This window comes from Vombatus ursinus, unplaced genomic scaffold (genome assembly GCF_900497805.2).
Source record: "Vombatus ursinus unplaced genomic scaffold, bare-nosed wombat genome assembly UNPS02014818.1, whole genome shotgun sequence".
In the NCBI taxonomy this organism is placed as follows: Eukaryota; Metazoa; Chordata; class Mammalia; order Diprotodontia; family Vombatidae; genus Vombatus; species Vombatus ursinus.
The window spans coordinates 1,857,222-1,868,992 of NW_020954596.1; the positions used below are offsets into that span (position 1 = coordinate 1,857,222).

Here is an 11,771-nt window from a genome sequence, read left to right on the forward strand (position 1 = left end):
TGGTTGAAGACTGTAGTATAACAAGAAGAATTCTCAACAGAAGAGAAAAAAAAAATAGCAAATAGTATGCTTCAATCTGCATTCAAATTCCGTAGTTTTTTCTTTGGATGTGGATAGCATTTTCTATCATGAGGCCTTTGGAGATCGTTCTCTTTTCTATCTACCAGTCACGTTAACTTGTTTCCTTTTTGCTTTCTTAGGATCTTAAATTTTGATTGTTTCTGTCTAGGCTTTCATCAGCTTTTAGTTCTTCAAGTAAATCTTCCCTTTTAGAAGAGCATCTGTCAGACTGATTGTACTGTTTTCTTCTTAGAATATTTTCCTAGGGCAGTACAAATTTGTCTAATAATCTGTGGGCTATGGAATTGCTTTTCTGACATATACTTAGTGCATTCAAGTCCCCCAGTATGACTATATGCTTTTTCTTTTTCTTTTCTGACCTTAACAAGTATCAAGTAAAATGAACATTTCTATCTACAGCACAGAAGAGAAAAAGGATTGCACGTGAAACTGTGATCTCCGTCTCTGTTTTATAAGTTTGTAACAAATTTAACATGTAACTTTCAAAGCTGTCCTATTTATAGGACTATATCCTAATATAAAGCATTGATAAGTCAACCAGGGACGACTTTCTTCCTGAAGCAAACCTACATGCTTTCAATAGCAATATTTTTCCAGTTATGGTTTATGGCTTCAAGTCATGTTATGCTACAGTCTTCAAAAAACTGAAGTTAAAGATCACAGAAAGTGATCAGTGGTCAGTGTAAAATGACTGCACCAAATTACGTATAAGGAATTAATTATGTGGAAGTTATGTAAAAGGAGTTGTGAAAGGTTTGCAAGACAAGCTAGGAGCTGGTTCACAACCAGAGTGAGGAATCACTGATGACCAGTCTCGTTCCTCCAGTGGAATCCATGCTGGGTGGACCTCGGAGGTGAATTCATGAGGACGTCATGGGAAAGAGTCATTCGGGATGGGTAGGCATGAATGAGTTGTATTTCTATTATTGGAAGAAATACATAATGATGAAATCACAGATCATGCTGTATTGTGTAATCAGGTACTTGGGACCATTTGACTTTTCCATTTTCTTATGCAGTGAAAATTTTGAAACTAAATTTTCAGCTATATTTTGCTTATTTGTATTTGTTATCTCCAGGGCTTAACATAATTCCCAGCACTTAGTAAGCATTTAATAAATGCTTTCCTTTTCCATTCCTTCCATTTTCAACTCTGAGACCTGCTTTTTATTCACTGTTCTACACTGCTTCTGTTGGTGAAATTTTGGAAGGAATATCTTAAATCTGCTACTAGAAGTGTGCTGATAAATTGGATGAGGAAGAAGAAAAGAGTTGTAACTTGACTGTAGTCTTTGTTTGGGGGGTTTATAGATAGCAGAGAGTTAAAAATAAATATAGCCTTACTTTTCACTAATTAAAATAACAGGCATTGGTAAAACTTTTTAACATAAGTCATTCTGAGAATCTTGGCCTTGCTACCTACATCTACTTTTACTTTTGGTGACATCTTCCTCACTTGAAATTTTTCAGCCTTTGCTGGGAGGAAATTGGTACAAAGTCAATATTTGGGGCCCTACAATTGTTACATTTCAAATATTGCACTTTTCTGGGGAAGTAAGTTGCCCTTATTATGGGTGAAACTTTTTAAATTTGAAAGATTGCTTTATAGGACAAAACATTTCAATCACGACTGAAAATCAATACCAAAAGATATTTTAGAAAATTGTAAAATTAATTTCATAGCAGACCTGTGTGAAGTCTTATATATGATGTCAGTATCTGCCTGTTAGTAATGAGCAATAGTCAGCTTTTGATTATCCCCTCTAGTGAATGGAAGGGAAAGAAGAGAGGAGGTAATTCCAAATGATAAATACTTATAAATTATAGAGACAACATGGTGTAATGAATAAAACCCTGACTCAGAAGCAGGATGCTTTGGTTAGAATCATGCTTCATATACTATCTACTAGGGCCTATAGGCAAGTTACTTATATTGACAGCCTCAGTTTTATCAATGGGGATAATAAAACTTATACTGCTTACCTCACAGAAGGGTTGAAAGGAAAATGCTTTTCAACCCTTAAAGGGACATGCGAATATGGATCATTTAAAAATTTCATCACTATTTGGTTTTGTAATGCTTTGTGCTAACATTTAAGAGACAGGGAGAGAGAGAGAGAGAGAGAGGGAGAGAGAGAGAGAGGGAGAGAGAGCGAGAGAGAGAGTGTGTGTGTGTGTGTGTGTGTGTGTGTGTGTGTACGTGTATGTATTTTCATTAAGTTGAGAGAATTCACTTGAAAGAAATATATGGAGCCTTGTGATGAAATCCCAATTTAGGAAGAGCTGGAAAACTTTATTCCCCCTTAGCCCATTTGACTGTGCTCTCTCACTCAGTTCATTTTTAACACTAACTTAAGCAGTATGGTATATGGTGTATCCGCTGTACTATAGTGGATAGAGAGCTGTCTTGGAAGCAAAGAAGACCTGGATTCAAGTGCTTCCCTTGGTATATACTGGTGCTGTGACCCTAGGCAAATCAGAGAATGTGCCCACTACATTGATTGAGGAAGTTTCCTTATCTAGAAATTCCCTATATTATTGAAATTACAGATTCATTTTTTATCTATAAATGAAGCAAAATAAGCTCCTGTGATTTCAAACATTTGACCTACCATACAAAGGTAGTAAATACTTCAATACTGTAATTTACTAGTAGTAAGGAGGTGGAGCTGGTTGGGAAAGAGGGTTAGAGTATTCCTTGTTCCCCATTGCAGTTTTCAGACTCTTCTACCACCAACACTGAGAAATCTATCCTCCTTTGAAGTTCATTCAATCCATATTTATCACCTAGTCAAGATTCTGGTTGCTATTGTCTACCAATCTCTAGGGACACTCTTCTTCCTCAGTGGATTCAGTACCTGACTTTCAGTCTTTCTTTCCTCCTCAACTCTTGCTTTCATACTAGGGGCCTTCAGCGTATCTATTGATAATATTCTAACCTCTCAATTCCCCAGCTGTCTTGTTTCCCACTACCTAGTCCACTGCACCTCAGCTACACAGACACAACTTTGATTTTGCTATTACTGACAAGTGGTCTGTATCCATGTTCATGAACCCTGAAATTCCTTTACCTGATCATAATCTGTTGTCACCTCTCTCTTTGCCTTAGAACCCAAACCCTGTTTTTCATCCTCACTGTTACCTTCATTTCCTCAGCCCCTCATTTCTTTCCTAGGTCATCATCCCTACAGTGGCTCCACTCTCTTCACTTTCCCATTTGGACACCTTGATAACCTTTACACTACCCTCAGCCTTGCAATATTCCCACCATCTTTTGCCATCACTTTTGTTCACATTCTGCTTGAATAAACATGGAGAAAATCATGAAACTTATTTATGTAACATAATCTCAACTGGGGCCTCATTGGACAAGGCAATCATTTTACACCTCCCTAATTCACCCACTCTACCATTCATCAGTATGGCTTTTCCACACCTTTTCATCCCACCTTAAACCTATGGGTCTTCTTCCCCTCATCCTCATAGCTGAGAAGCTTGTCTCATTTCACTGAAAAAACTGAGGCCATTTGCCAGGAGCTCCCCCCTCTCATTTCACATCATTCAGATGCTTTCTACCACTTTCAGTTTCACCCAGTCTCACAAGATACTGTCCTTCTTGCCAAGGCTAACCTTTCTACATGCTAAATGGTCCCATTCCATCTCCTCTTTTCCAGCAGATTGTCCCTGTTATCATCTCCACTCCCACTAATCTTCAGTTTTTCCTGCTCATTGGCTGCTTCCTTGCTGCCTGCAAACACTCCCATGTCTCTTCCATCCTCAAAAAAACTCAATTGATCTATCCATTCATGTTGGCTCCCAGGGATTGGATGCAATTATCATCTCTATGTAGATGATAATCAGATGTATTTATTCAACCCTAACCTCTAATCTTATTTCTACAACTGCCTTTTAGACACCTTGAATTGGATGTCCTGTAGACATTTTAAAGATAATATGTCAAAAACTGAACTCATTTCCACCCCCACCCCCTCCCTCCCCTTTCCTAAAATCCCTATTACTGTCAAGGGTACCATTACCTCCCAGTCACTCAGGCTTCTAATCCAGAGGTCATCCTTGACTCCTCACTCCCCATATCTGGTCAGTTGTAGTTTCTACCTTCTTAAAATCTCTTGTATCCCCTTCTCTTGTGATACTGCCATCACCCCGGTGCAAATTCTCATCACCTCATGCCTGGACTATTGTAATAGCTTGCTTGCTGATCTCCCTGCTTCAAATCTCTCCCCACTCTACTCCATTACCTACTCAGCTGTCAGACTGATTTTCCTAAATCATGTCTGACCATATCAGCATCACCACTCTGTCAGCCTCTATTCAGTCAACTAAAGTGGCCCTGCATCACCTCTGGAATCAAATATACAATCCTCTGATTGGCTCTTCACAATCTGGCCTCTTTCTTCCTTTCTAGTATTCTTATAACTTACTACCTCTTATGTACTCCCAGATCCAGTGGCACTGTCCTCCTTGGTGTTCCTGTCACATTATGCTCCATCTTCTGACTCCCGAGTATTTTTTGCTGTTGCCTGCCCCATCCTTCCCCCCACCCCCCCATCATCTCTACCTTCTAGCTTTTCTGGCTTCCTTCAGGTCTCGGCTCACCATGCACAAGAAGCTTTTTCCACCCCTTAATTGTAGCCCTTGTTCTTTGAATTTATCTACAGCATCTTGTTTATACATGGTTGTTGGCATATTGTCTTTCCTGTTAGACTTTGAGCTCCTTGAGGGTGGGTCTACTTTTTGACCCTTCTTTGTGTACTTTCTCAGTGCCTGGCAGTAGTAGGAGCTTAATAAATGCTTGTTGATTGACCCAACAAAATCCTAAGGTTTTTGAGATAATTCAGTATCAGTATTTAGGTAAATGACAGAAGTTATGAAGGGAAGCTGATCTTTCCATTTTAAATTCAGTACAGTATACATTTATTAATTGCCTATTGTATACCAGGCATGGTGCTTTTGTGTTAGTCCCTGTTCTCAAGGAGCTTTTATCCTGAGACTACATGTATATAAATTAGCAGATTGTGATAGAGGTAAGGAAAAGTTTTCATTTGAATTAAAAGTGTGTTGGAGGGAGACTTACATGGTATGATTTTTCCCTCTCACTCACCTGCATGTTTTTCCCTTCAACATGTAGATGTTTAGGGATGGACAACTGTGTTGATAAATCCATTGGTAGCCACGTAATGAACATCAAAAGAGCTTGGAGACGTTTCCCAGCACATTGGGTAAATTTCCTTGTGGTGGATTTGTGAGAGGCCAGTAAGGAGAACCACAGAGGACAGGCAAATATGTATTTTATGTAACCTGCATTGTTTAAAAAAAAATAGCCATATTTATGACTGCACACATAATTAAGAATATTGTATTATTGAGCTGGAGAAGAAGTGGACTTCTTTGTTGTAACCGGTTCATTATGCAAACAAAAGAACCTGAATTTATTTTCATTTAATAAAGGACTGATTTTAGGCCTGTTCAGGCCCTACATTGGCTGTCTTCTTTTTGTTGGGTGAGTTTTTAAAAAATAAAATGTGCACACCTTTAAATCAGAAAGATTTAAATCTCATTTGTTGCTGGAGGCATATAAAATAATAACTTTGATTCTTCTATCTTAATGACTCTTACATTGATTTTGGGTTTTTTTAATCATAATTTTGTCATAATAATTTTTATAGCAATTGCCATGTATTCTCCTAAAAGTGCTATATAGTATGTGAAGTCTAAAACATATTTTTGTATTGTGCTTCTCTACAGGTTTCCAAAATGTAGCATGAGATTCCAGTCTGTCTGCTAGGTAAATATAGATAATTAAATAAACTTTGAACATTTCAAGGTTTATTCTTCTTTTAATTGAATGCCTGTAAATGGATTAAACATACTTTTGGGGGAGGTGGGAAAGACGAAGGAAGCGCCTACCTCTCTGATTAAAGTGTAATCAGAAAAAATATGTATTTCTGGTTCTATATATTTAAGGACTTGAAACATGACAATATATGCTCCAGTTTTGCTTAACAGATTAAAGGAAAGTCATATTGCTTGTCTTTTGGATTCTACTCTAAATAAGTATTTACCAAACTGTGCTCTACAAGGTGTGAATAAAGGTTCTGCAGGAGGGTGGGGGGCAGAAATCAAGTGCAAATATCATTTCCCCCTCAATATTAAGTGTGGCATCATGCACATGCCAAAAATGGTGATTATGTATGACCGTTTTTTTTTTTTGTATGAAAATAGGTCTAATTTCCTGTTTTATTTCAAAATTTCCCTTTTGTCTTGGGATGTTTCATAACCCCTGTAGGTTATGACCCTCTTGACTTGAATTCATGAATTCCTTTTCTTACTCATCAAGCTTGGAAGTATATCACTTGTTCAGGTTAGTTGTAGACATGCTACTTTAGCTTGGTCTTCTCTGAACATTGGAGATAGAGTACACTAATACTATAGCGCTAAGTAATGGTTGTGGTAAATGTTTTTGTGCTGTAGAAAGTTAAAACTTTAGAATTGTGGTGATAATACGTTAAACCTTAAATGATTTGAGATAAAATAATGGGTAAATGTCTTTGTTAGAAAATGGAAAATAAACAAGGGACAGAGGAAAGGAGCAAGGGTGAAGAGCCAGAATACAAACTAAGACAGACTAACCGGGATAACAGAGTAAAGCCAGTAGCGTAAAACCCCAATGAGAAGACAAACTGAAGACAAAGAAAACATCTAGAAGAGGTAAAAAACAAAACCACCTGCAAGGATAATGGGGAAAAACAAGAAAGCAGAAATGTTTGTCTTGTTCCTCTAGTCGGGGGTGAAGGGAGCAAGTTGTTTTGTGTTTTGGAGGGAGGTGAGAAGGGTCGTACAGTATTTTCATATGATTTTTTTGTTTTTATTCTCCATTAGTCCTGCACCCCTTGTTTCCACTTTACCTCTCTCTCCCTCTGTTCTCTTTTTTTTTTTCTCCCTTCCAAGTGTGTGACATAGTGAGAATTAGGCAGCCAGGTGGCATCACAGTGCACTGAGCATTAGACCTGGAGTTAGGAAGACCTGAATTCAAATCCAGCCTCAGATACTTACTAGCTATTGTAGTCCTGGGCTAGTCACTGAACCTCTGTCTGCTTTAGCTTTCTTCTTCATTATTTGTGAAATGGGGATAATAACAGTCCCTTTCTCCCAGAGAAGTAAGATTAAAATGAGATGATATTTGTGAAGTACTTTGCAAACCTTAAAGCAGTTTGTCCAACTCAGGTGCCACCCTTTCTGTGAATATTTCTTGATCCCTCCAACGGAAAATGACCTGTCCTTCCTAAAATTTCTTACAAATGTACCACTCATCACATCCTACTTTCTCTTATATTTATTTGTGTTTTGTTTTATCCCATTATGAGAGTGTAATGTCCCTGCAGCTAGGAACTGTGTTTCATTTTATTTGGCGGGGGCAGTGTTGGAGTAGAAGTATTGTACTCGGGGAAACAAAAAGTATTGTACTTGGGAAACAAATCCTCACGTGAGCATGTGATCTTAGTTAAGTCTCTCAACTACGTGAAAACTCAGTTTCCCAGTTTTTCAAATGGAGATATTCAAACTTGCACTACCCGATTTTCAGAGTTCATAAACTGTAAGGTACTTTATACATGTGAGTTGTTGTCATCATCATTGTTCTCATTTTTTAGTGGCATTAACAGCAGTGGTCCTGGGACAGGCAAATCATTCTATGATTTTTAATAATTAATGTTCTTCAAATTATTGCATAAGTAAATTAACTGAATTTTGTAATTGAATAAAAGTATTGGGGTGCAAGGTTGTTTTCTGTAAGCTCATTGAGCACATCTTTGGCACAATTGCAATAACGGACATTTGTACCTTGTTCTTCCTTCCGCCCAGTCTCTCAAATGTTTTTTTGTTTCTTCTGTCTTGAGAATTATGAGCATTTGGTGTGATAACATTTGTTAAAAACATTGTTCTTAAATTTTTATGGATCAGTGTTATATCAGGGAAACTGTAGACAGTAGTTCCTTCAAATGGTCTAGTTTCAGTACAGTTTACTTGTTGAATCCTCAAGAATATTTTGAAGTCTCTTTTTGTATAGATATTTGTGTACTGTTAACTTTCTGAAAGATAGTGAACTTCTGATGTTTACTTCTAGCTCTGTTGAGTCATTTCTTGCTAGGTATTCATTCTATAGGTGTTAAGTTTTTGCAGCCTACAATGATAGTTGTAGTTTGTACCATTTCTTTTGCATAATCTGCAGTTTAGATCTTTGAGGTTAAGCCTTTTATAAATTCCTATGGTCACAACCTGATCCTCAGTGACCATTATGAACCTTTGGTTTTATGTACAAATCCACATGACAGTAATTTGTTGGATGCTCCTTCAGCAACATAGAGTTGGTTGAGTTCACATGGATGTCAATTTTTGATTCCGCTCTCTCAGAGTTTCACATATTCAATAAATCCAATAGTATGTCCCATTTGGTGTTCTTATTGTTTAATTCAAAAGTGATATCTGCCTATTCCAGAGATTTTTCTCTAAGTTTTAAACTGTTTATCCTATGCTGTGATAATGTCTATTAATTCTCTTTCATGGTTAGTTAGTATTAATCTTTTCATAGCTTTCTTAGGGTGAGAGGACATTTCATTAATATTTCATGATTTTTATTTGGCTACTTTCTAGATCTGTTGTGAACTAGTTCATAGTTCCAAAAGTGTATATGTCAGGACTAGTATTATGTAGGTATATATTGCTTTACATGTGTTCTTCCCACACTTTAATTTCAGAGTGTCAATAGGTCTTGACATACACAGGCAGAGCTTTCTCCTTGATAGCTTTATGATGGATATGCCTTGACTGGAAGAGCCCAGGGTATTTGTAAGTTTACCTTTGTCCATCGTTTCAGTTTGACCTGGATTCTAGGTTAAGTCTTCAGTATTACCTCATACTTTGCCAACAGTATTGAGGCTATTCTCTCAAAGTCTGTCTTCTCCCTCATCCTCCTCTCTCAGAACTCTCACCACCTCTCTACTATTTCCTCTTTTAATGCAGTCTCTGGGTAGCCAGCCCTTCTTTGTGTAACCTCATTTCTACCTTATCCTGTCTTTTCAGTTTAATTTTTTCTGACTATCACTCTCTATCTTGATCTAGTGGTTCCTTCCACGCTGCCTATTATGTAGATACTCAATTGTTTACAAAAAAACCCCCCAAATCCTCCATAGATACCATCAGTAGATGTGCCTCAATAGATAATCCATCAGTAGATGCTAATACTGTCTCTGCTTGTTGTTGTCCTCCAGCTCTCCTCCTTTACCACATACCTGGAAAAGCCATCCACACTTCCTGCTTGCTCCACTTCCCTCTCTCTTAAACCCTCTGCAGTCTGGCTTCTGATCTTATCTTTCAGTTGAAGTTCCCACCAAAGTTAGCAGTGAGTTCTTCATTGGCCTCTTCTTGATCCTCATCCATCTCGACAACTCTGCAGCAGTTGACACCATTTATCAGCCCTTTCTCCTGGTTACTCTTTCTGCTCTGGGTTTTCATACCACTGTTTTGTCTGCTGTTTCTCTTCCTGCTTGTCTGACTGCTTCATTTCAGTCTACTTTGCTGGCTTGTCATTACTATCACTCCCACTAACTGGGCGTATGTATCCCCAAACTCTGTCCTGGATTATCTCCCTTTTCCCTCCTCCTCATCTATATTTACTGAGAAGATAGAGCAAGAACAGAAATACAGAAGCACCAGGGGCACGCTTTCCCCTCTACCACCTCAGTCTGTGGGGATAGTGTGCTCAGAATTGAAGCAGCTGCTACGAAGCATTTCCCCCACCTAGCTCACTTCCCAGTGCAGCCTAACTACTGGATGAGATGCTCCCTTTAGGCAGTTCAACTGCTGGGTTCATTCACTGCTATGTTGGATCAGGCAGGTCGCTCCTTGGGGATACACTGGCCAGCTCTGTTATGGATTCTACTTCCTGGAACCTTGGTGGCTCTTTTGACCTTTTGAAGCTCAGAAGGCCATGGTGCAAGATCAGGACAGAATAGACAGTAGGGACAGCAGCAGCAGCAGCAGCAGCAGCACAGCTTTGCAATCACAGCCTGGCTAGGCAGATAAAAGCCTCTCTGCCCACACAGGCTTAGACCATGTCATCTTCCTTCCTTACACTCAGTCAGGGGGAGACTGCCCTCTTCTTTTTTCTTTCTTCACTATCTCATTTGATGATCTAATCAACACCTGTAGGTTCAATGATCATTTCTCCACAGACAATACCTACATCTCTCTAGTCAGCCTTAATCTCTCTTCTCAACAATAGTTCCACATCACCATCTGCCTGTTGGACATTTGGAATTGGACATACGTGATTGACATGTTCAAAACTGAACTTATTTTTCTCTCCACCCTTACCCTTCTTTCTAACTTTCCTGTTACTGTCCAGGGCACCACGATCCTTCTAGTCACACAGGTTCACATCTTCAGCTTCTTCCTTTCACTTGGGCAGCTGTTGGTACAGTAGATAACACTGCTTTTGGAGTCAGGAAGACTTGAGTTCAAATCCTGCTTCAGACTGTTACTAGCTATGTGACTCTGGGCAAGTTAGTTAATCTCAACTCTAAAATGGGGGCAATAATAACACCCACCTCCTATTGTTGTGAGGATTGAATGAAATAATATTTGTAAAGTGCTTAGTTACAGTGTGGCTGGCACATAGAGGCGCTATGTAAATGCTTATTCCTTTCCCTTTTCCTTCCTCAGACCTCATTCTTGCTCACTGCACACTTCTACACTTCTGCAAAATGTTTTTTCTCCTTTCACTGCATTTCTCCTAGATATTCCCTTTCCTCTATTCACATGACTACCATCTTTTTCAGGCCCTTATCAGCTCTCATCTAGACTATTTCATACCCTACTGACCAGTCTCCATATCTCAGGTTTCTCCTCATTAATCTACTCAGTTGCCAAGATGATTTTTCAGAAATGTAAGTCTGACTATGCTATCACCTTGCTCAGTGAGCTCCAGTGGCTGCCTGTTAGCTTTACAGGCAAATATAAAGTCCTGTTGGGTATGTAAAACCCTTCCCAGACTTATTACTCATTATTCCCCTTCATGCATTCTACAGTCCACTCATACTGATCCTCACCTTTCCCATCTTCATGCCTTTTCACTGGCTGTCCCACATGTCTGGAATTCACTTCCTCCTTACTGCTGCCTTATAGAATTATTGTACTTTTTGGTTTTTTGTTCCCCCCAAACTCAGTGCAAATGCCACCTTCTACATGGAGTCTTACCGTAATCAACTCTTCCCCTGGGTGCCTTTGATTTCCCTTCCCAAACTACCTTGCATTTATTTGTATATTTTCTGTATATACAAAGGGGACAGCAAAGGAGAAGATGGGTAGATAGTATCATGGAAACAAGGAACATGAACTTGGACAGACTTTGAGAGGTAGTGGAGGATAGAAGGGCCTGGCATGCTTTGGTACAAGGGGTCACAAAGAGTTAAACACAGCCGAACATATATATACATATGTATATGTGTATTTTCCTGTTCTTTCCTCTACTGGATGGCCTCTTGAGAACATGAACTTTTTTTTTTTAATTTTATCATTATCAGCAATAAGCATAGTAGTTGACAAATAATATTTGTTTAATAAATGCTTATTTATTGATTGAATAAGAATTTTATACTTAAGAAATATAAAGC

The 11,771-nt window shown here is 38.6% G+C and overlaps 1 protein-coding gene across 4 annotated transcripts in view; it reads left to right on the forward strand.

The window, feature by feature from the left end:
- PCGF3 (polycomb group ring finger 3) overlaps positions 1 to 11,771 on the forward strand; it is a 124,405-nt gene that overhangs the window by 44,956 nt on the left and 67,678 nt on the right. For 3 of the 4 annotated variants that reach the window (XM_027836241.1, XM_027836238.1, XM_027836239.1), the window contains 2 exons: positions 5,848 to 5,887; positions 6,658 to 6,810. The gene's annotated coding sequence lies outside the window, so the exon portion shown is untranslated. The remainder of the gene's footprint in view (positions 1 to 5,847; positions 5,888 to 6,657; positions 6,811 to 11,771) is intronic. The other variant, XM_027836240.1, reaches the window with a different exon arrangement.